The sequence below is a fragment of the Chelonoidis abingdonii genome, chromosome 7 (genome assembly GCF_003597395.2).
Source record: "Chelonoidis abingdonii isolate Lonesome George chromosome 7, CheloAbing_2.0, whole genome shotgun sequence".
Taxonomy (NCBI): Eukaryota; Metazoa; Chordata; order Testudines; family Testudinidae; genus Chelonoidis; species Chelonoidis abingdonii.
This window is the reverse complement of record NC_133775.1, coordinates 52,581,679-52,608,445: the sequence shown is the minus strand read 5'-3', so window position 1 is coordinate 52,608,445 and position 26,767 is coordinate 52,581,679.

Below are 26,767 nucleotides of genomic sequence, written 5' to 3'. Positions count from 1 at the left end.
ACTAAAACTTTCATATTTCTGAGATCTCATGGCACAGACATATCTGAAAGATTTTTGTCTTGCACTGTCCCTGAAGCTCACTAGGCTGAAACTTTAAAAGTTGCCTAAAGGATTTGCATGTCCAATCCTCATTAATTTGATTTAACTAACTTAGTTAATTTGGATACCCACTTCCCATTAATTCACACAAATATTAATGAGAATTGGGGATCCAGACTTCACAGGCAGGTTTAAAAATATCTAATGAATCTCAAAGGGAGAAAATTCCAGAGTAGCCAAGGACTACTCACCTGAGACACCTCTTCTGTTATTTGTGGAGAATTTAACAAAAAAACATCCGCTGATGTGCACTGCATATGGTAAAAGGCGATTTCTCAAAAAACATAGTCCCAGACAACATGAGTCTTCAAATGTGATCAACTTGAACTGAATGCTGAAGCAAGTAGGAAGGCAGTAAATAGACTACATAACAGCAGTTTGTGGCATTCAAAATGCAGATAGCTGAATTCTGCCTTAGCTGGAGCTACGTCGTGGAGTATATTATAGTGTAAAAGTGACACAGATATGGCTGGTTTGGGGAATTTCTGTATTGGGGAGGAATGGCTGCAGACTCCTGGTCAGAAACAACTGATCCATGGAACAAGGCTACTAACTTAAAACCAGCAACCAGTGGATGAAACTGAGGAAACTGCAAATTATGGTACTGATTTTACAAGGTGGTGAGGTTTCCTTGCCACTGGGAATTGAGAGACAAGGTGGGTGAGGTAACATCTTTTATTGGACCAACTTCTGTTGGTGGGAGACAAGCTTTCAAGGTTACACAGAGGTCTTCCTAAGACCTGGGAAACTTAGTCAGTGTCACAGCTAACTACAAGATTTGGACAGATTGTTTAGCATAAGTAGTGAACCCATATTTCAAGGGACCATTCAACTTGAAGTGGCCCATTAACACCTTTCCACTCACAGGAAGGCAAGAGAGAAGCAGATGGGGGAGGCTGGTTGTTAGTGCTTTACAGATTGTTGTAATAAGCCATAAATCCAGTGTCTCTATTCATCCATGGTTTTTAGTGTTGGCAAAGTTATGAATTTAAGCCCCCAGACTCGTCTTTTTGAAAGCGCTGTGCAGTTTTCCTTTGAGGATGAGGACTGGTAGGTCAGATATAGAGTGATTGTTTTGTGAAAAGTGTTCACTCACACATGATATCATGTTTTTATCTTTTATCATTTTCCTGGGTGAGTTCATTAGAGAGTGAAGTGATTGTCTGGTTTTATCCACATAGTTACAATTGGGGCATTTAGTGCACTGGATGAGTTACACCACATGTTGTGACAGGCATGTGTAGGACTTCTGAATCTTGAAAGGTGTGTTGTGAGGGGTATTGATTATTGTAGCAGTGGAGATATGTCTGAAGATTTTGCATCTCTTCTGGCAGGGTCTGGAGCTGCATTGTGTTGGTGTATCCTGCTCTGTGGGGAGCTTGCTTCTGATGAGGATCTTGGAGAGGTTGTTTGTTTGAAGGCCAGAAGACTCATAGACTCGTAGGTCAGAAGGGACCAATATGATCATCTAGTCTGACCTCCTGCACAAAGCAGGCCACAGAACCCTACCCATCCACTTTTATAACAACCCCTAACCCATGACTGAGTTATTGAAGTCCTCAAAATTGTGGTTTGAAGACCTCAAGCTGCAGAGAATCCACCAGCAAGTGACCCATGCCCCACGCTGCAGAGGAAGGCGAAAAACCTCCAGGGCCCCTGCCAATCCGCCCTGGAGGAAAATTCCTTCCCGACCCCAAATATGGCGATCAGCTAAACCCTGAGCATGTGGGCAAGACTCACCAGCCAGCACCCAGGAAAGAATTCTCTGCAGTAACTCAGATCCCATCCCATCCAACATCCCCTCACAGACCATTGAGCAGACTTATCTGCTGATAATCCAAGATCAATTGCCCAAATTAAACTATCCCATCATATCATCCCCTCCATATACTTATCAAGCTTAGTCTTAAAGCCAGATAAGTCTTTTGCCCCCACTACTTCCCTCGGAAGGCTGTTCCAGAACTTCACTCCCCTAATGGTTAGAAACCTTCGTCTAATTTCAAGTCTAAACTTCCTAATATCCAGTTTGTACCCATTTGTCCTTGTGCCTACATTAGTACTAAGCTTAAATAATTCCTCTCCCTCCCTAACGTTAATCCCCCTGATATATTTATATAGAGCAAGCATATCCCCCCGGAGCCTTCTTTTGGCCAGGCTAAACAAGCCAAGCTCTTTGAGTCTCCTTTCATAAGGCAGATTTTCCATTCCTCGGATCATCCTAGTAGCCCGTCTCTGAACCTGTTCCAGTTTGAATTCATCCTTCTTAAACATGGGACACCAGAACTGCACACAATATTCCAGGTGGGGTCTCACCAGCGCCGTATATAACGGTACTAACACCTCCTTATCCTTGCTGGAAATACCTCGCCTGATGCACCCTAAAACCGCATTTGCTTTTTTAACGGCCATATCGCATTGGTGGCTCATAGACATCCTGCTATCAACCAATACCCCAAGGTCCTTCTCCTCCTCTGAAGAGGGGGTTCAGGAAAGATTTCTTTTAGGATGGGTTAAACAATAGAGCCCTGCAGACAATTATATACAAGAAACCCAGAGATCATCACACCTACCTTCACAGCTCCAGAAACCACCCCAAACACACCAAGAAATCCATTAACTACAGCCATGCACTTAGCTATCACAGAATATGCTTTGCGGAGAAAGTCCAGGAAATATGCCTTAATGTACTCAAAACCACCTACACCAAACAGGAGCACCTCACTAGAGAAGTAGATTGCAACATGAAACAGGCCACCCAAGTACTGAGAGAGAACCTGCTTCAATACAGAAATAACCCCCACTCCAACCATACACCCCTAGTTGTCACCACCCCACACTGGAATCCATACAAGGTATCATCATACTACAACCCACATTCAGTGGGGATTTTTACATGTGGTGTTCTCATACTTGCATATAGACTTTCTTTTACATTGAAAAAAATCATATACTTTTAACATTTAATTCCTCCAAAATAGTACTATTGTAAATTTCTCAATTAGTAATTGAAAATTAATGATGTTTCAACTGCAAAATAAGCAACCAAACCCCTTAATTAATTTCATCACTACTGTACGGAGAGAGAAAACTGCAGTTTACCAGCACAAGGAAAAGGCACTTCATCATGTTGCATTTAATTGGAACAAATAATTATAATGAAATATTAATCATTCTGCACTGAAGCCCCATTTAAAATGTAATCTGTCTGAATAGAAAAGGGCTTTCTAGTGCATTAGTCTGAACTGAAACCTTATTTAAAGTTTTTTTTCCTCCTGAATATAAGTAATATAAATGTAGCTATTCTGAGGACAAGATGTGTCTCATAACTCAATTGTTCTATGTTAAAATGATCACTGTGGGACTTCATAAATATTGACCTGACAGGAAAATGCTTATTGTGTGGGTTGTTGTTTTTTTTTTAACTAGGTTTAGGAACAGAAGGAAAACTTAATTAAAGTCAATGGAGACATTAAGGATGGAACTTACAAAGCTCTGTGTTGAAGGAACATTGCTCCTATCTGATGTCAAATTAGAGTTTTGCCATTGACTTCAGTGGGAACAGAGTTTTGACCAGTGCTCAGGGTGTGCGTGGGGAGGTTTATTTTTTTGTTTTTTTTTTTAAAATCCCACCCTAGGAGTGAATGAAATAGGACATTCACAATTTATCTGAATAGCTTCTATATTAACACCTTCTGTTTGTCAAATTTGCTTTCTTTTTATCAAATACAAATGGAGATAAATTTTTGGTAGAATTGTTGACAGGGATAGCAACCGATTATACAACCACATGATATGAAGCAGTTTAACACAAGTAGGAATAATAACTTCTCTGATTTAGGGATGGGTGATTCCATTTAGATCAAAAAAAGAGACTTTCAGTTCATAGCGAGCTTCAAACTGTTAGCTGGGGCATACTTTAAGGGTAGGGTGAAGGTGTTTGATAAATCCTAGAATTTAATCAGAGTTTTTGTAGTATGTTCATTTCATTTATGCACACCTTTATGGTGTCTGATCCTGAAAAATTGTTATGACCTTCTGCAGGCTGCTGAGTCCCCTCAACTCAAAACTTACAGGACTGTGATTCTGAAACACTAACCTTGTGGGCTGATTTTTTCTGCGCTTAGTAACTGCCTGCATGTAAATGGAATGGGCCAAAGCCTTGTACTGAACATGTTGCAGTAGTATTCTAGCTGACACTCTGGGCTGATTTTCATCTCTCCCTCTATCTGGACTCATTCTCATAGACGGGCATGTGCAAAACAACTGTGTGCACCTGTACTTGTGCCTATACATTCTAGAAGCAACTTGCAAAAAATGATAATGTATGTGCACTTTAAGTAGTAGGAGGGAAATATCTTTTTCCTAGGGAAGCTTTACAGTTTGAGGCTTTTTGTTAGGTGCTTTAGACAGACACCAGGATTCCCTAAAGGGGTAAGAGGGAGGATTGGGGAGGAGAGGGAGGGCAGCAAAGAGAGAAACCAAGTAAATTTAAGGTACTATGGCATCTCTTATATTAGTGTTGAATATTATTCAAAGGACACTTTCAATTTAAGCTTGTCTATTAACAATTAAGTAGTGATTAACCACTCGGTCCTTCCTGTGCTGATCTGTGACTTTGTGCTTTTTAACATATCTTACTAACTGTTTCAACCTATTTAATCTTCTCTTTGAAAAGGATATCCCAGAGAGTTTACCTTTTTTAATAGAATTATGGTCTTCCCCAAAAATCTAATTTAGTAAAAGATATTTATAACAAAATGGGCTAATATGAAGAACAATCAGAAATTATAGGTATGTCTGCAGGCAGGGGTGGGGTTGATAGCAGAATGCAGGAAAAATACAGAATTAGCAGGCAAAACAAGAGCTAACTTGTAGGATAAATATTTAGGCCCAGTCGTTCTGCCAGCTTCATTGATTTGAGTGGATCTGTGCCCATTCATGCCAGTGGAGATGTTGGCACATCTTTTCTACTGACATTTGCAACAGATCTCACTTCAGTACCTTCTCATCTGCGGAACTTAATCTGTTTACGTTCCTGTTTTTCTCTTTATTCAGCCACTGGCCTAATTCTTGTGGTACCTGTTTGCTGTATTTAGATAATGAGGTCTAGCACCGGTGGCCCTCACTTGATGGAGAATTCTACCATTCAATATTTAAACAGCTGAGTCTTAGTTCTGCCTTAAAATTATGCTTTATCCTGGTTATTTTCATGTATTGTTTGTATTTTTCATTGCATGCGCGTCTGTTAAACTGTAAAATACCTCTTTGCTTCTGAAAGATAATACTAACACTAATGCTTCTCCTTCGCCTTTCCTGTTAGCCAGCATCAGTGGTGCAGACCATCAGGGCATGAGTAACTGGCACAACTTTTACAAACTGTCTGGCCAGGACTGTTGTTCTAGGTTTTCAGCTGGAGTTTTCCTTTTCTTAGGTGGACTGCCTGTCATGCCTGATGAACCCCCAGTACAGCAGTGGTGGGCAACCCGCGGCCCATCAGGGTAATCTGCTGGTGAGCCTCCAGACCATTTGTTTACATTTGCACGACTTCCCACAGCTCCCAGTGGCTGTGGTTCGCTGTTCCCAGCCAATGGGAGCTGTGGGAAGTGAAGGCAGATTATCCTGACGGGCTGCGTGTGGCCAGTGGGCTGCAGGTTGCCCACCACTGCAGTAGAGAAATAGAGAGGTGAAGTGACTATCCAAGTCACCTGTCAGATCAGTGGCACAGCCAGGAACACAACCCCGACTCAGAAAATATTTGGGTATCATGGTGAACATGAGCTCCCAGTGTGATAATGTGGCCAAAATGGCTAATGCGATCCTTGGATGGATAAATAGGGGATTTACAAATAGGAATAGAGAGATTATTTTACCTCTGTTTATGGCACTGTTGTGACAGCTGCTGGACTACTGTGTTCTGTTCTTATGCCCATACTTCAAGAAGGATGTTGATAAACTGGAGACTCTTCAGAGAAGAGCCACAGGAATTATTAATGGATTAGAAAACATGAGTGACAGATTTAAGGAGCTCAGTCTATTTAGCTTAATGAAAATAAAATAACGGGTGACTTGATTGCAGTATATAAACTTACATGGGGAACAAATATTTAATAATGGCTCTTCAGTATAGCAGAGAAAGGTGTAACATCATCCAATAGCTGGAATTTGAAACTAGACAAACTGGCAATAAGGTGTAAATCTTTTCTAAAGGTGAGAGTAATTAACCTTTTAAACAATTTATTAAAGGTTGTGGTGAATTCTCTATTACTGTTAATTTTTAAATCAAGATTGGAATCAAGATAGGAATTATTTTGGGGACATTCTGTAGTCTATGCAGGTCAGACTAGATGAACACTATGGTCCCTTCTCGCATTGAAATCTATGAACCCAGATTTCATATTTTTGGGCTGTCTGCCTGCCTTCTAACCCAGGGTGTCTTAAATGGACTACTGCTGTGGCTCACAGCCTGGACACTAACAGGCAGCAGACAAGCATGCAATTCCTTGAGTACCTGTGTGCCATGCAGCCCTAATTCAGCACTCTGACTCCAGCAGCCAGCCTATAACATAACAGCGCCATCTTGGTCTCCATCAGCCTTGGTCACTACTTGCAGGGTGACCTCAACATACCCCCAGTCCCAACTTTTCCCCCAAACCACCTGCCCTGAAGTGCCCGGCACTCTCCTAGAACTCTCAGAATTAATTAGGTTAATTGCTCCTTTAAAGAAACAAAAGCACAGCAGCTTGTTACCTTAACTGGAGTTAACAATCACTTCAATTCAAATACAGCACTGAGCTGGTTTAGACTAAAAGTAAAACAAGTTTATTAACAAAAGAGAGAGGTTTAAGTGAGTTCAGGAAGAAGAGATAAAGACAAAATGGTTACAAGCAAATAAAAAGCAAAATACACTTTCTAATGGCTAACACTTAAGCTATAGCCTGAGTTCAAGGTAGATTTCTCACTCATTTTTTCCTTTGTAGCCATGGCTGACTTTCTCTCAGTCAGAATCTTCCACAGTTGAACAAGATGCTAGTTTACCTTGTCTTGCTAGGTGAAACATCTTTGCCTAAGCAGGTTTCTCACTTAAATTCAGTTCCCAGAAACTTCAATCCCGTTGGTTGAAAGAGCCATCTTTTGAGCTTTCAAGAGCTCTGGCCTCTTGTGTCTGTTCAGTGATAGCTGCCAAGATGGCCTCTCTCTCCTTATCTTCCCATACTCTGTTGTTGTCGCTAGACTCAGGATGATCTCAAGCTGTTCATCCCTATCATAAGCCTCTTTCCCAAATCTGGACCTTAGCGTCCAAAATCTGGGTGCTTAGCATGAACCTCCAAGCTTAATTACCAGCTTGGATCTTATCTCGCTGCACCCAACCAGGAATTCAGTGCTGGTACACTTGAGCCCCCAAAACCTTCTGGGAACCCCCAAGACTCAGATGCTTGAGTCTCCAACAAGGGAAATAACCACTTCTTCCTCCTCCTCTCCCTACTCCAGACTTTCCTCTCTGGCTACTGAGAGGTATTGATAGCAATCCTTTACATCAAACAATACCAAGAAGTCATGTCTCCTTATCCACAAAGAGACCAACCCCCAAATACAAGGAAACAGAGATGATCCTATCTCGTCCCCTCCACCAACTCCCTGGTCTGCAAGCTTCCCCGTAGATTAACAACAAAAAGAGAATTCCCTCCCCTTGTTCCTTAACTAACCCAAGAAAAAAACTCAAACAAGTCTTACCACGAAAGAAAAAGACATAAGAAATAACTCTGCACAAGACGAACATACAGGGCTATTGCTTATAAGAAAAATATGAAAAACGTCTGATTCACAAGATACCAATTGGAAAATTCCAGCAAGTTACACACATGTAAATACACCCAAAACAACATAAAAGCCTATATTGTTTTTCTACCTGTACTTACAAGTTGGACACAGAAGATTAGAAGAAGAAAGAAGCTTCTCATAGCTGAGAGATAAACAAAGGACCCAGAGTCCAAAACTTCCCTCCCTGACTTTGAAAAATCTGGTTTTCTGATTGGTCCTCTGGTCAGGTGTTTGGTTCCCTTTGTTAATCCTTTACAGGTGAAAGAAACATTAACCCTTAGCTATCTGTTTATGACAATCCCTTCCTGTGGACTTCCCATCCTGATGCTGCTTTGTATGTAAATCAGGCTTCTATTGTTCTACAATGCAACCTTCCCTCTAGTCTGAGAGAGGCTGTTTATCCCTGTGTTTGGTCGCAGACTTTAAAGCATAATAGCACTGAATATCCAGATTTCTTTACATAGTGTTAATATGTACTTTTCAGAGGGAGGATGATCACCAGCGTGTCACTGGCTTTCAGAAAAGACCTTACCTGATACAGTTTTATAATACAGTAATATTGTATATAATCAGTTGATTCAATTACTTATTTGAGGTTAGAATTCTTGTATTTATTGTCCGGGGAACCATGGAAATATGTTTTCAGATGAAGTTCCTTTTCTCCTTCTGGGAAGGAGTGAAAACCTGAGGTCTAATGAAGACTTCAGGCTGCCCATTCCCCCAACCTTCCTGTGATGATTGAGTCATTACGTCCTCCCCTTGTTAGCTAAGTAGCGTTTACTTTTTATGTAAATATACCTTCATTGTCTCTGAATGATGAATAGACTGGTCAGCCAAGGAAATACATACAATCTTTGGTGTAAGAGAGATTTGGCTTAGGGATTGCTTGCCAAACACATTTTAAGAGAATAATTCTCACACATCTCCACAACTCATTGTATACACCCTGTACATACATCACAAAGAATACTAATGATCAGCGAATTATTAATTTTCCAGTGATATCTTCCGTAACACCTTTTAGGTATATATGACAATAGTGTATTAGATGTAGTGAGTATGTCAGGCATGACGGAGTAGTGAACCACCCCTGAGGCTATGTGGCACCCCAGTCTCCTTTGTCTGTCCTGTAACTTCTCCACTGTACCACAGTGTCTCCCCTTTTAATGTTAATTAGTTTTTTTTATAATTGTTACCACGAAATCAAGGCTTGGTATTGGACTCCTGGTAAGACATATTCTTGGCACTGAGTACTGGTATCATGAAGACTGGAAAGCAATTCCTCATCCAACTCACGTACATCATGCATGTAAACTGTGATGCTGGCATAAGTGTTAATATTGTAGGCCCCAGTCCTTCCATGAGGTCTTAAGGGGCAGACCTCTGTGTTCGCTCAGAACCATATTGAAGTCAGAAGGGGCTCCTACTGCTTTGTAGCTCAGGTCATAGTAAAATCAGGGCCACAGTATTTTATGGTCTCTTAGTGGGGAAAATATACAGGTCTGGCAATGGCACTGGTGATTACATCAGGAAACTGGTGATTCTGTATAAAGTCAACAGCTGGCAGGCTCAGTCTCTGATTAGAGTAGTCTTACTTTATAATATTACCTACTGGTTCCTTTTTATGTTTTGTTGGTCTTTCTTAATGTTAAATGAAAAAAAGTGGGAAATAACCTTAAAATAGAAACTGAAGTACTAGCTGTAAATTTGTGCCTCTGAGTGATCTGGTACAGACCCTGCACTGGAATGGATACATACAAGGGGTACCAGAATCGTTACAAGCAAATAAAAAGTAAAATACACTTCCTAATGGCTAACACTTAAGCTATAGCCTGAGTTCAAGGTAGGTTTCTCACTCATCTTTTCCTCTGGACATTAAAACAAAGGCCAACCAGGAAATTTCAAATAGTGTAGTCTAAATAAAAATGGACTAATTTTCAGAGGTGTAGCACTCCCATTGATTTCATTTGCTGCCCAAGTATTTACTTAAGTTTCTAACTTTAGGCTCCTGTGTTTTGTTTTGTTATTTGTTTTAAATTATGGGCCAAATTTTCAAATTAGGTCCAAGGGAAACTTGCCTTCTTTCTAGCTCTTAAGGTGAACACAGCAAATAGCTTGCCAAGACAGGGGCTTACAAACCTGATGTCAGGTTTATGACCATTTTGTCCTTACTACATCTAAATGGATGAGGTAGCAAGATCCCACTTACATGGAAGGTAGGATCTTACTATTGAAAAGGCTGAGAAGCATTATCCCAGAAGGAGACAACTACATATATAAATACATATCTCAGGATAACCAAGTTGCATGTAAAAGTTATGTTGTCATTAGCTGACACATATACAGGTTCAAAGCAGGTCATATATAGGTCAGTGGTTCTCAACGCATGGGCTGCCTGTGGCCCAGTCACCATACAACTGCAGCCCATTTGACACCCTCAGGGCCACACAGGTAGTACATATATGTTGTATGGATGTGGCCCACATAACACAGAGACCTGCATATGTGGCCCACAATGACAAAAAGGTTGAGAACCCCCGCTATAGGTGATGCAGTAGGGAAAAGTATATTTTACAGATTAATGGATGTGTAGGAAGCTTTCTAGCCAAAGTCTGCAGCATTTTTACAAGGTAAGATAACTGCAAGAATAAGTAGCAACTGACAATAACATTTATTAAACAAAATATTTCTGCAACAGTTTGCAAGAAAAATCAGACACTTTGGAAAACAGCTTTTATTGTTTGTTTGTGTTGCTTCACTGGTGCAGAATACTTAACAAAGGCTTTGATCTTTAAATACTTACAAATGAATCCAAAGTGAGTTTTGGGATTTGCTGAAGTTTGCATAAATGATTTACATTTCAAAGACCCTGGAGTAAACACCAGTTATGGTCCCACATAAGAGTATTTTAAGAGAAAGATTAACTTGAAAAATCCTTTATTAATAATTAGCCAGTGGGCTAAATCCTAGGTGCAATTGTTTTGAAATAAAATATGGATTTATCATACATTAGAGTCTGTACTTTGAAAAAGGTTTAAGAAAACCAAACAAATCCGCAGCTATATATGTGAGGTATAGTATTGGCATTCAAATTTGGAGTTAATGTTGTTTTTTAAAACAAACCAAGAAAAATTTTGAATTGCACTTATGGAATTCTGTTGGGCTATACAAGTTTTTACTCTCATGACAGAGTAAGTGAACTGAGTAATAGAAAAGTGAAAAAGTTAACTGTCTTATTATCATAGTGCCTAGGAGCCCTAATCATATACAGAATAAAAAGAACAGGAGTCCTTGTGGCACCTTAGAGACTAACAAATTTATTTCAGCATGAGCTTTCGTGAGCTACAGCTCACTTCAAAGCTCATGCTGAAATAAATTTGTTAGTCTCTAAGGTGCCACAAGGACTCCTGTTCTTTTTGCGGATACAGACTAACACGGCTGCTACTCTGAAACCTGTCAGAATAAAAAGACTGTCCCTGGGTCAAAACGCTTGCAATCTAAATATAAAACAAGAGACCTCTGCTACAGACAGATGGAGTATAAGGGAACCATGAGACAATAGTGGTCAGCATGGTAGACAACTCCCTCAGAATATCACCAGCCTTGCCTTTGTTAAGTTTTTTTTTTTTTTGTAGACATCATGGTAAAGAAGAGTCTTAAGGAGACACCTGAAGGAGGGTAATGCATTAGTCTTCAGATGTTTATAAGGAGCTCCTCCCAAGCATGGATGGCAGCATGGGAGAAAACATGAAGGCACTTTAAGTTATCAAATAAGCACCTTCAGATAAGTGAGCTTTGAAGGCTGATAGGATGGGCCAATTGGAGGTGGCTTGGGAATAAGTTAGGAAACGCCTTGAAAAGGAATTCATCACTCTCTCACTGAGCGCTGCTTCTGAGGTCTGACTGAAGCAGCCACTTTTTACTCAATAAATTATTTCAAAACAGATTCACAGATTTAAGGCCAGAAGGGACCATCATGATCATTTAGTCTGACCTGTACATTGCAGGCCACGGAACCTCACCCACCCACTCCTGTAACAGACACACAACCTCTGGCTGAGTTACTGAAGCCCTCAAATCATGGTCTTTTCTCTAGGGAGCCTCTGTCTCAATTTGATACTTTTAGCTATTCATTGGCTTTGATGGAATGATCAAAATGTGCACCACAACGTGTGTACATTGTCATTAGATTATCTAATTGCTGGATTCAGTGCATGTGCATGCATAGATACAAAAGTTATTAATGTTCCCATCAACACTGGGAACATTAATACAGCCTATTACAGCCCATTATTAAATGTCTATCATACAATAGATCCAGGTATAATCATGGTGTTTATATAGTCTGCCAAATGATTTTAGAAGTATGGCTGATGAATACTTGACCATTCATAGTTCCTGGTCGTGCTAACCTGGCATGTGCTATTGCATATCTCTCAACAGTCCTGGGTTTTGAGGGACCGTCCTGCTTTGACCCAAAGCCCCCCTGTTCTGGTTGAAGGCTGTTTTTCCCACGCCCTAAACAGAGTGGCATTGTGATATGGCACACAGGGTACTGGCACAAATCAATTTTGGCTTGGCCGCCCATCCATCCCCATTTATGGAGGGCTGACTGAGCCAAACTTGAATGGTATTGTGATAGGTTTTAGCCACCTACCATATTTCCCAATGTTTCATCATGAAGTGCCATCTGTGATAAATATGCTATTAGATGATCCTGAAATGCCTGTGCTGATGCCCATCCAAATATCCCTTGTAAAATGGGATACAGTGTGCTTTGATAATAGTTTCTTATTCACAACCATACAAATGGATGGTACAACAGAACAGCTAAAAAAAAAATCTGAATGTAAAATGCTAACTTGTCCTCAGCCCATGAAGGAATCACTGCCACAGCCAGTCTCTCTTTCTAGGTACAGTTTTATTTTCTAAACATAAGCAAAAAACACCAGCAGTTCCTCAGACCATCTTGGGCTACAGCTCCCAGGATTTTATCCCTTTGCCTTCTGTTTCTCTTGTGTTAGGTTCTTCCTTGCTCTTATCCCTGGGAAGTAGTGCTCAGTTTTCTCCCTGAAGGCCAATTCCACCCCCCACCCCCAGCATGTTTTCACTGGCTCCCCCCAAGGGATTCTGGCACCCTCTCCTAGGGAACTCCCTGATGCTCCTGCCCTTCCTTACTGACCATCTGTCTCCTTACAGGGAACATCTGTTCCCTCCTCAGCTGCACTTGCTTGGTGGGCCAAACCACCCTGTTACACTGGGTTTAGTACAAGGTAACAGAATTCTAAAGATTGAGGCAAATGCTGGGGGTGAGGGTATCTTACTTTCTCTCTGTTGGGGAAATAAATGAATATCAAGAGCTATCTTCTCACCAGTTCTTGAAAGTGAAGGTTGGTTTTTAGCAAAATAGGACACAAGTAAATCATGATGGTTAACAGTAGTGCCGCCAGCAACAGGGGAAGTGCTTGGTTGTAGAATTTCTAACAGCAGGAGCTACAAACTGTCCATTTATCTGTCTCTGCAAATGGAAGAGACAGGTCCAGACCATGGTGGCTTCATCTGTCCACTAGACCTGATTTTCTTAGATGGCATTGTATTCTATTGCAATGCTTCATCAGTGATTACCCATTCCTATGTGGAATAGCCAATATTAACCCTGTGTCTGGAATCTTTTCCTCTCCCAGGAAAATCCTACCTGCTCTTTGTGGCTGCAAATGAACTGCTAACAATGGAACCAGTGTGATTCTACTGTGTAATGAGGAGGATTTCAGGAGCCCGTCAATGTGGCACACTTTGGGCAGGTTGTAGTAAGAGTGGGGTTTTCCTGCTGCATAGCTTCCATCACTGAGAGCCAACAACAGAAAACATTGGAAGAAGGATCAAGAGAATGTTTTTCACATTCATTAGCCAATGCATATCTTGAGTGTATTACACACCACGTTAATTGGTGTCATATGATATACATTAGAGAGAGAGAAAGATGTTGGAAACTTAAGCTAACTGAATGGTATTTGCTTTTCCCTCAATGAAGTTCACACTTGTCAAGACTGATTTCTACAATACCCTTCACAGCAGAAGTCTGCTCTGGCATGAGAAACCATGTCAAAGACAAGATATATTAATGTTTTGTACTGGTTCAAGCTTGGGAGTTACCTTCACAAGCAACTGGTTTGAAATTTAGCAGTCAAAACAAGACAAGCAAAGTTATAGAATTGGTATGGACTGGTGGATTAGAACTCAAAAGTATGAAAAGCTCTTCTACCTTGTAAACAGGTCTTGCCTAGATAGAGGTGTTTTTTTGGTGTTTTTTTTTGGGGGGGGGGAGGGGGTTGTAATATTTTGGGAGCATGTTTTCTGTGTCAGGTGAACCAAAAATGCTGTGAGAAACTGCTTCCCAGAAGGATTAGTATCTTTAACTCTTTCCTGTACTGTACTGGTTTGGCTTGGGACAATAATTGGCTAAGTTTTCTTATTGGTCTCCTGAACATTTTAAATATCTAACTACAGTAGTCAACCATTTGGCAATACATTATACTTATAGGGCCCTATCTAACCCATACAAATACTCTTGAGTGCCCCACATTTAGACAATGGCAGCATATCACCAGATACCACTCTGCCATAGCTTCTCCTCACTCCCACCCCCATTGAGTTCTCTTCTCCCTCATTCCATCCCTTTCTGCCTCCTGTCACTGCACCCATCCCTCTCCAGCTGAGATCAGGACCCCATTGTGATAGGTAATGTATGAACACATAACAAGATACTGTCCCTGATCCTCTCCTTCTGTTATTCCCTCTCTTTGGGATTTTCTTGTCCCTACTGGGCTTCCTGCTCTTGCAGCAGTGTGGCTACATGAGGAGGGAGTAAGAGGGGCAGCTGAGGAAGACTTGTTTAGCCTCTGACTAGTGATTCCTGCAGTGGAGAAGGAAACTCTGTGAGTACTAGATCTTTGTCCTCTTGTCCTGCAGAGTGTGCTGATAGCAGTGCCCCATAGGATGGGGCCAGAATCTGAAGGGAGGGGAGCAAATAGTTCAACTGAGAGCTCTGGGAGCAGGTAGAGAAAACAGCTGGCATTTCTGAATGCTATACTGGATCAAGAAAATCCGGAAACCCAGGTAAGTATGTTCCCTTGTTTCTCCCCCTCTCCTCTCACTAAACCTCTGTGGTTGTGACATTGAGGTGAGGCATACTCTTGAAAGGTAAAACATATTTCACACAGGGCACTTCTACATCTGGGAAACTGTCCAAGAGTCTAAATGGATAACGCTTACTTCTAGATGTAAAAGGCACATATCTCTAATTATATTTAAAAGATATGGGTCAAGCTTACCTTATCCACTATATAAAGTCTGTACTATAATTCCATAATTACTGGCTTAATAATAGCTTTAGAAGAAAAATAGTATTCCTAAAGTTGGTTATAATTGCAAAAGCAGCTCCTGTCTATACTAAATTAGTTCCCTATTATATGCTGCCAGCCAACAACCCAGCAATCCTTCCTGTTTAAATGGTATCTCTTATGCACAGTGTGTTCTTTTTAAATGTTGGAGGGGCACGGGCTTGCTTGAATATGTATTTCTTTATTTAAAATCTCAACCTGCATTAAAACTTCTGTATGTGACATCTTGTGCTGGGATCTCTTGTTTCATGCTGAACAAAGTATGATGTAATATAAACAAATACACCTCAAACATGAATGTCGTACAAAAATTACAAAAAAAATCATTTGGAATCACAGAAGTTGGCTGTGGAGCTATATTTATCTGGTTCACCTTCAAGCCAGTCACAGTATAACTTTGTAGGCCGAGGCTTTCAAAGCTGCATCAACTGGAGAGAAAAAAACAACTTCCCTGCAGTTTTGAAAAATCCAGGGGTGAGAGTGTAGGTCAATAAAATGTAAAATTCTGAAAAAATACTGGCAAATAGTCCATTTCTGGGCATTTCTAGGGCTCCATTCCCAACATGGGAGGTGGTTAGGACACCTACGTGGGAAGTGGGGAAATCCAGTTCAATTCCCCCTCTACCTAATTTAGAGAGAGGATATGAATTTGAGTCCCTACATCCTAAAAACAGGTCCCTAGCCACTGGGTGATGGGATGTTCTGATATGGGTGTCTCAGTTTGTCCTGTTGAAACTATTCCTCTGTGAATAAATAGCTAGTCATTTGGACAAAGAGAATGACTTCCTGGTGATTACAGCACTTGTCTAGTAAGAGGGAGAACAAGTTCAAATTCCTGTCTGCATCAATCAGTCAGAGGGCAGAATTGAATGTGGGTCTCCTCTTTTCCAGGTGATAGAGGCATCACCATCTTCTCTTCTGGTTATTTGATAGTGCCTCAGTTTCCCCCCCAGAAAAAGTGTGTGTGTGTGGGGGGGTGAGAACTATTCAGACATTTCATGTCATATTGATGAATAGTTTAGGTTCACATTTACTGTTTGCCCAAACAAACAAAAATTACCCAACCCTGCTAAAGGCACTTAGATGCCCAATTACCATTAATGCTTAAGGGGAATTGGGTACCCAGGTCCCTTAGGCATATTGAAAAATCTCAGTTCTTACTGTTTTTTTTTTAACATATCTTTCCAGCCTGATCTGTTGAAGTCAATAGAAAAGACTCCTATTGAGCTGCATAGATTTTTGGATAAGGCCTTAACTGAGCAAGTTCATCTAGGAAATCATGAGATGATCATAATCCTCATTTTGGTTGGGGCCCCTGGGATACTACCATAATAGAAATAAACAACTCTATTCTATCAAGATGTATATATTGCATACATTCTGGTAATGTAATTTTTTAAGTTTTGTTGCCTTTACCAATCTTCCCATAGGGAAGAATGATAGTAGAAAGATGTTGGCCTTTACCTTAAAGACCTTTGCATTGCTCCCTTTTGGTGTGGCAAAACTGAAAAGGGGGAGTGAAATGGCATTATACAAATTACTCCATTCTTAATAACTAATGGAAAGTGAAGCCCACATGCTGCCAGTGCCACCTCTGAGATTAATCAGAGAGGGTAAACGTTTATGAATGTCAGTAGGGAAATAGTTCTCATTTCCAGTTGCCAATACATCAATATATACTTTTAAGTCTACCAGTTTTCTCTTGGAGATCGCCCATTGCCCAAAAAGGAGTTTCAAACTCAACTAATTAATTCCCAGTACTAGGAAATTGGTGTGACACATAGCCAGAAAGGGTTAAGCAGCTTGCATGCTAATTGACCCAGAGTCAACTGTTGGAGACATGTTAGAAAAGTGTGTGAATGGTAATTAGGGACTCTCCATGCTAGGTAGGCTAGAACTTTGAAATGAAAACCTGTGTTGAACGTAATGTTAATTCTATGTGTGCACTTATATCTTGTCAAATGTTAGCCATGTAAGCAGACAGCTCCTGTCTGTCACTATAGCTATTGATTCAGAGATCAAAAAGGGAATATTAACATTTAAATGAATCATAAACATAGGATATATCTGTGTTCATCTCTCTTTGAAATGTATAACAAATCACCTGAGAATGATGAAAAATGGGCAATTGCCATATGTTAATCTGTGTAGACAATTACTAATGCTTAGGAAATGAGTGCCTATTGTTCGCCTAAGAACTCTGAACTGTCACAAGAAGTCCTGAAACTGTATAAAAGACCCATGGGTCCTTATCTTGTCACCTCAGATCTGCTTGATGCTTCCTGCAGGGAAAACTTAAGCCACAAGACTGAGATCCCAGTCCTGACTGGACCACCCTGAATATAAATATTCGGACTATAACCTATGACAGGGATCAACAATCTTTGGCATGTGGCCCACCAGGGTAAGCACCGTGGTGGGCTAGGCCGGTTTGTTTACCTGCCTCATCCACAGGTTCGGCTGATCACGGCTCCCACTGGTTGCGGTTCACCATTCCAAGCCAATAGGAGCGGCGGGAAGCGGCACGGGCTGAGGAATGTACTGGCTGCCACTTCCCGCCGCCCCCATTGGTTTGGAACGGTGAACCACGGCCAGTGGAAGCCGCGATCGGCCAAACCTGTGGACAAGGCAGGTAAACAAATGGGCCTGGCCCACCAGGGTGTTTACCCTGGTGGGCCGCGTGCCAAAGGTTGCTGATCCCTGATCTGTGAATTCTTTCTGAAAGAACTCTTTGCAACTACAAAGCTCACCATCTCTGCTATGAATTTAATCTCAAGAATTGTACCCATGTCTGTATGTATATTGACCTTTTAACCAATATTTTCTCTTCTTTTTTAATAAATTTTAGTTCAGTTAATAAGAATTGGCTGTAAGCACATATTTGGGTAAGATCTGGAATATTCATTAACCTGGGAGGTAACATGTCCAATCCTTTGGGATTGGTAGAACTTTCTTATATGATGAATAAGATTTTCAGTAACCCTCATCATATTTGACTTGGGTGAAGGCCTAAGGCGGGGTTACTTCAAGGGAATTGTATTGGCTTCATTCTGGACAACCAGTGAGGTATTATAGAAGCTGTTTTGTGCTGGCTTGGTAAATCTAAATATTGGAATGTCCACCAACTTTGGGGATTGTCTGCCCCACTCTTTGCAGTTCACCCTAATTGAGTGACCTCAGTTGGCTCCCTTGGAACTACGGTCACAGTGGCGTAGTCTGGCTAGGATACACATTATCACAATTGGGTTTTGGATCAGAACCACACATTTGTCAAAAAAATAAAATTTGATATTAGAGAGTTTAAGGGTTAACATTAGTTACAATGAGTGACCCACAATCCTATGAAGATCTTGACAGAAAAACCCTTGAAGAATTGTATTCACGGGGGTGGGGGGGGTTCACTTTTAAGAGAAAATTCCCAGAGCAAGAACTGAAAAATCTGTTTATGGCCAATGATCAGGAAGCAGACCCAGCGAAAATGCTTGCAGTGAGAAACTATCAGCAACTGGAACATGAACAAAAGCTGATAGATCTTTGATGGCAGGAAAAGCAAAAGAGAGCTGATATGGAAAGAGAAGTTATAGAAAAGATCACTAAAATGGAACAAGAAGCTGCTGAAAGACAGAGAGCTGTCCATCTAAGGCATATGGAATGGCAAGCTGATGAGGAGAAGGCTCATCCAGATGCAACAGGAATCTGCCAGACTTCAGCCCCAAGTCTTGGAACAGCAGAAAAAGCTGCCACAGCCTGGAGATCCATCTCCTCCTGACAACAAGAACTGGGAAAGGATTTGGCCCATTTACATAGATCCTGAAGACATGGAGAAAGTTCTATCTACCTTTGAGCATCTATGTGAAATTCACCATATCCCAGAGGTGCAGCACATGCTTGTCTTGCTAACCAGATTAACTGATTGGGGAAGCTAGGGAAGTGTTCAGTGAAATGGGTATGGATGAAGCTTTGGATTATGTAAAATATAAAAATACTGTGGGAAAGATTTGGATAATTTTGAACAATTAATGCAATTAATTACACTTGAGCAGATGTCAGATTTGGTGCCAGATGAGGTCCAGGTTGCTATATGTGATAGAAAGCCCAGTTCTGTTTTGCATGTTGTTGAAATTGCAGTTTTGAAGTCATGAAAGAAATAAGCCCTCAGGGAAAAATAATCACTATTCTCCCCAGTCTGAAAGAAGAGAAGGGTTTAAAAGTGGGACCAGCCACGCTCCTGTTAGAAAAGCTCATGGGAGCCCAGAACAGAAAAACTCTAAGGGAAGACAAGTGGCATGTTATTTGTGTGGTACATCAGGACACATCAAACCAGTGTGTCCAAATGTAAAAAATAAACCAGCAAACCTGGTAAATGCTAATCCAGTTATTCTAAACATACAAATAGAGGCCAGCACTGATGCCTTGTGTGCAAATGTTGTTGCAGTTCTCTCTTAAGGGCTTGACCTTAAAACTCATATTAAAGCTAAATATGGGAACAATAATACAGAGTTTATTAGCAGTGCAGAAGTTAATGGAATAAGGTGTATGGCATGGAGGGACACTGCAGTAGATATTACTTTGGTTAAAGCAAATCTTTTCAGGGAGGAAGATTATTTGCCAGGTGAAAGTGTAACTGCTGTAGCCTTATCTGAATATTTTGTAAGAGTGCCTTTGGCTAAAATCCACCTTCAATGGAAGGGATTTGATGGAACCATGACTGTGGGAGCGAAAAATATAATTCCTTCGCATGTTTTAATAGGGAATGATTTTAAAGCTTTGTGCAGTCAATTTAATATCATAAACCGTCACATTAAGATAAACATATTTGGAGTTTTAAAAATTACTTAATTGATTCTTTATCAAAAATGAATAATTCTTAAGGAATGACACACAATTCATCATTAGCTCATTTAAAAAAAAATACACAACCAGTCTTATAATTGCAAGTGGCATTTAATGCTGGTTATCCATACCATTTACATTTCTAATTAAAGATATTTCCAAGCATGTGTGTTTCAAAGTTCAGCTTAGACTAGATTTTTAAATACATCACATTCATTTGTTTGGGAAGTTCTTATTTTTGAAATACAAAGATGGGTTCCAGGAACTGCATTTTAGAATACAATGGGAGTTGCTAGAGGAAAGTATCATGTGGGAGAAAAGATGAACAGTGATTCTTGGAGACAAGTTTCTACTTTGTTAAAAGGAGGCAACATCAGGGAGTCACTTTATGCTGATCATAAGTGGCATTTTCACGGAATACATACATTCATTGGTGGAACTCACTGCCTTAAAACCATATTGAGGGAAAGAGCTTGTCTAGCCCTTTGGGAATCTAACTAAATGAATAAAATATATAATCAGCAGTTAGATAAGCATGGGGAACATTTATAATATAAACACACAAACCAGCCTCTGAGGTTAGGAATAATTCCCACCATGGACCTATTCAGTACTACTATCCATTATGGGATTCTACAGCTTTCTCTTAAGCATCTGAGACTCTAGCCCTCTAAAGTCCATTTGTTTCTACACAGAATAGGTATATGCAGGTGGCAACAATGTAAGTTCCCTCCCATCACCCAAATCTAGCCCTGCTTTGGACCACCTTTAATGTCTATTTCTGGCAATTGTGACTTTTGTTTTTCCTGATGGGTGGTTGTATATCACTGGTTGAGGTTAATTCATTTCATTGGTCAATATGGATTGATCTCTGGTTCAATGTAGTTCTTACTTAGCCATCTGAGCCTACACTTTCAATGCCATTATGAATTAATCAGTGTGTGTGTGTGTGTGTGTGTGTGTGTGTGTGTGTGTGTGTGTGTGTGTGTGTGTGTGTGTGTGTGTGTGTGTACACATAGTATGCTAGCCTGTTAATTATAGGTCAAATGCCTTCTGAGAACCCATATTTTAGATTTTAATAAAAATGCGTACTTCGTGACTTGCCTTGTTTGATGTGTAATTGAACACTCTGATCTGAGAGCACATCTCTCTGTATGCCATTCACTTACTGCAATGCAAAAAGTGCTTTTCTAAATCATATAGAAAGTGGGTTTCAAAAGTACTCTGACAGTAAAACAGAGTAAACTGCAACATGTTAGGAAAGTAAACAGTCCATTTCTTTGGGGGAAAATATATTTGTTATTAATTAAAGTTGACTTGCTTTATGAGAGAGAATTTGCTTGGACTAATGCAAAAAAATGCTTAAAAGAGGCTCGAAAGGAAGAAAACCGTCTCATTTCTTGTTTGTTATTCATGCCACTAATAAGTCTGCAAAACTGTGGGAACTTAAGTAATCTGAAATAACACTGTGAGACACTGTTAAGTCTGAATTATGGCAAGTTTTCTATTAATTTGAATACAATACAATATATGCACTCTAAAATATAATTATCAAGTGAGGATACTTTCTTTCCTGATAAGAGAAACACTGTGCTGTAATACATTATATAATATTTTGAATATTTTGATCATATATCTTAGGAGAGGTATTACATGTATTCAGTATCTAGAGTTCTTGAGTTTATTCAATCAGTAATAAGGAGAAGTATAATAAAGAGAACATCCAGATTTAGAATACTAATGACTTTTTAAAAATAGTTTATATCCATTCTGACTCATGTTTCAGGGCATAAAACAAACATTTCTCATGGACAGTAATTCCTCAGCCAACTGTTGTAGACTTTTTTTTCCCCCATCTTCCTCTGAAGCATTTGGTCAGGCTACTGATAGTCTCAGGATACTGGATTAATTGAACTGCTGGTCTTATCTAGTATGGCAGTTCCTATCTTAAGATTTTCAAGGAAGGTAAAACACCTGCTGTTAAATTAGTATTGTATGGGACTGAGTTCTGTTGTCATGGGAAAAAATCCTCTCTAGGAAGAGAACAGTCTTGTCTGGGGCTGTGTTTTGGTCATTCTGAAAAAGACTCATATTTTCTAGAACTCATTGTCCCCTCCCACCCCCGCTCCTCCCAGCATTCAGACTGATGTGCAGTGGAAGAAAGAACAAAGGCTAGACTGTGCAGCTGTCACTTGTTTTGGTGAGCGGTTACTGCCATTAGTAGTCCTGTTGAATGAGTAGGGGTGGCAGAGACTAGTCTCTAAGTATGGAGAAGAAAACATTCCTCTTTGAAACAAAGGGTGATCATAAAAGGAATCACAAATTATAGGAGCTTCGCTGAAACACAACTTGAGTTGCCAATGTTCAGTCTGATATAGAAAACATGCACTATTTCATCATTATTTATCAGTCCATGTAGTCAGAGTAACTTGTTGCAGGAATTTCTTAATCTGTGATAGAGGTAAACCAACCCACTAAGCAAAATCAAACCCTGATACTGCAATGCATACATATGCACAATGTTGTGGCATTCCAGGAAACAGCGAATCCAATGTCTGAACGTTACTTTGATTTAAAAAAGAAAAACCTTACGGATGGAAATAGGCTCATAATCTCATACAGATAGTACTAAAGTTGCAATGTGGCTCCATGGTGTTTAGATCCACATTGATGAGTGTGGCATATATATCTAGATAGTCAGGCACCTTGCTCTAGCCACATTCTATTTTCTTGCTTACTTTGTAGTTATACAGTTTTCTTCTAAAAGGTAATATACTACAATCCACAATGTCATCCATGCGTATGGTTTCCATTCTGGCCATAACTTTGCCTGGCTCGGCAATAAGACATCTGAAACCTGGTTCATTTTCCATCTTTGAATAACGAATGACACTCTGTTCAAAAGTGTGTGGGCTGGGCAGAAGCTAACTAGTTCATCAAGTTTCAGATACCCAAGCCTAAATCCAGGCAAAAGGAGATCTCCAACTGAATTTGTGCTTGTCCTTGAATGTGACTCTTTGCTACCTAGTCAGATAAAATATAGTTCCCTTCCAAGGTGTGAAGACTGGGTTCAAATGAGAGCTGTAAAGCCCCAAGGCACCTATGAACAGTGTGCCCATAAATACTATGAATTCCATTTATAGTGAAATCCAGTTTAGAGTCAAGTAGAATTAAATTCTTAAATAGCTTCAGTGGATCCTAGTATGTGAATTGCAACTTCCATTATTGTGAACATGTGTTGATTGATTATGAATGTTACTGGGGAGGAAATCAGTGTACAAAAGTGCCATTCTTTTTCAATCTGATCTTGTTAACTGAGATGAATAATGCTTTGTGCTTCACATGATTTATTATAAATATGTTTTATTACAATAACACACAACTTCCTCCAATAAATATTATCTTAAGAGCTTTATATAAAATGACTTTTGCCTCCTCATACTGACCAACAATTCCACAGTTTACAACATGCTTTCTAATCCAATCACTATCAATTAACAATTAGACCTTCTGTAGTATTTGTTCCAGCCATTGGGTAAGCAGTTATTAGCCCCATCCATTTCAATGAATCCAGGTGTAATTATACAGACCACAATATAGAATCTTAACCTGTCACACAAGCTGTAAGTCTGATCAAATCCCAGAAAGCATAACTTCCCTCCAGTACTTTGTAACATAAAAATTTGATTCTTCTTTGGCATTTACAGTGTGTCTATTTGCAAAAATGTTTGCGGTTTTCATGGCAAAGCTCAGACTAATTAGTAAAGGCTTAGAAATTTATAAACTAATCCAAAATGTCTCTGCCTGGGAAATCAGAAATCCATGCGTTTCTTTTGAACAGCCTGGGTTTTATTAGTTTCCTCTTATTTAAAGTCTGCATTTCTCTACATCTGGGTAAGGGATTAGATTTATAGTTTCCTCAAGCTATACTTCTATAAGCAATTATTACTCCATTTGGCTAGATCTAAAAAAAACAAAAAAAACAAATATTGAGTTTTCCTTTCACATGTCAAGAGCTCAGAAAAAATAACTTCCTATTGCTTCTGTGGAGAAAATGGGCTCTCCCTCAGCATGAAATAAATGAAAATGTGTTCCTGTACTCTACACAGCCCTGCACTCCTTTTTACTGTCAGCAAAGCTGAGAAGGAGATTCCCCAAGAGCATATGTGCTAATTCTACTTGGGTTTTCAGATGTATTAATGAACATAAACTGTAGAGCAAACAAGGAGCAAACCTTTGTTCCCAGTCTTGTTAAAATGTAGGTTCACCTTCATGGAGGACAGATTGGGGGGCAGGATCAGGGAAAATAAATATGGAGTGCATGGAGGTGGGAAGGGGGTAAAGCAAAGAGGAAGGAAGGTTGATGGGAGCTAGAATGATTAACAGGAGAGGGAAAGATGGAAGCAAGGATAGGAGACAGTCAGGCAGGATTGACAATGGATCCTTGGACCCTGTGGGGACTCAATGCCCAATACAGAAGCCAGTAGTGAAACTGAGTGGAGGAGGAGAGAAGTGGTAAACACCTCACCTCACAAATTGTTATTGCTGCTTAGATACCAAACTTGGAACGCACAGGAGGTGAGGATTACCATTCCCTAGCTGCCAGGTTTTGTGTAGCTCCAAATGTGACATTTTCCATCACAGTCATTTTTTTTCCTCCTTTAGTAATAAGGGTACAGGAAAAGGGAAAAGCTTGTATTTCTCACCTTGCAGAAGTGGGCATTGGATGGACTCAGTGGTAGTTGGAGAACCTGGAGAAATTATTGGGAACCCATTGCAGATTTTATTTTTAAGAATGAGTTTTGTTCTTTTTGGATGTTTTTCCGTAATCCCTCTATTCAGAATCAGTTGCCCTCATGGTACAGCTCGCTAACTCACCACCAGCATCTTGTTGATTGACCCTCTCTTTCAAAACAGACTGCCCTCCCCCTACCACTTCACAAGTCCTGTTATTTCAAATGGTAGGTCTAGCACTCTGACACATCCAAACTTAGTTCTATCCTATACTACAAGGGAACAGAATCCATGGCGGAACTTGTGCCACTCACTATCTCTGCTTTGAAAAAAATGTAAATATCAGTGAAGAAAAAAAACTAAAATCAAACTTATGTGACTCTTTATATGTAAGAATTCTAACACAGTAAAGTCAAGCAGATGACACAAATATCAAGATAAATTATTCTGAATTTTGTTTACAAAGTTAAGTGAAGATAAATCTTTAGTTTATATTTTGTGACATTAAGTTTTACACTGAAACACCAATTGTCTAATCTTGTTTATAATTACTCCTGGGATATGATTTGACACATTGACTTTGGGGAGAGGAGTGGGAAACAGGCATAGATCTTTAAACTGAGATTCAAATATTCAGCAGGAGAGAAAACGCCACAGATTTTAAAACAATCCCAGGTCTCTGCACAGAACCTCATGAGGCAGAGTGACTGTGGTCTGTCCCGTCATCTCTACCTGTATTGCTGTTTCATGGCTTTGCACTTTATCTAGATGGGAAGATATGATGATAATGATCTTCCCACAAAATCCCTTCTCCCTCCAGCTTGCCTTTGCATCTTCCTGCAGCCTAAAGATATTCAGTGAGCTACAATCCCAGCTCTAATAATCCAAAATCTATCTTCAAAATATTGTTTGTTTGCCAGCATTGCTAGCAGCCATTTCCTGCTATCACATCTGTTCCTTCCCTTGCCAGCCAATCCCACTTCATCTTTTGTGTTCAGTCTTTTCATCCCAAAGCATCTTTCCAGACACAGGGAGCCATAAAGCACCATTCATTCATATCCATGGCTTGTTCCTCCATTAAGTCCAGCCTGGTTATGTCCCTGCATACAATGTCCCACCATCTAGTCAGTGGTCAGCCTCTAAGTCGAACTGACCTTGGTTGTGTTTGTATTTTCTTTGGAATCCTATCATCTGTTGGACTTCTACGTTAGTCCCATTATCATAACTTTTCAACTATCGCCAATCCCATACCCGGATTTCATATCCTACTCTCTGAACTTCTTAATTTGCCTTAAAATCATTGGGCTTTATACCTGCCATCACCCGAAGAACTCTCATCTGTCTCCAGATTTCTGATGTTTCATTTAATGCAGCTGCTTCCAAGCCATAGAATAATACTGTTATTACACTGATTTGATAACAAAATGAAAAATTTAATGTTTGTCAGTCTACATCATTAATTTCTGAGCAATGTATGTAGCCAAGGTCCATCTCCTTTTAACCTCGTCCTTGATGGAACTGCCAGCATAGATCAAGCTTGTTAGATACACAAGATTCTTACTTAGTCTACAACTTCCCTGCTGCATTTCAACACTGTATCTATTGTCCCTTTTCTAAGATGTACTTCATCTTCTTGGCATTTCTTACAAGTTCAAGTTGACTACACCATTTTCTGACTTGTCAAAGAGCGCCATCATTAATCTGAAATGTCTGACATCTGTACAATGTCTTGTGCATGAGTGCAGGAGCTTGAAACTAGCTCATCCAGTGTTATGCACTCCAACTCATCTAACATTTTTAATGTCCAGTTTAAAAACATAAGTGATGGTGATTCTACCTCTTGTCTTACACCAAACTTTGATTTGAACTAGTTACTTAATTTC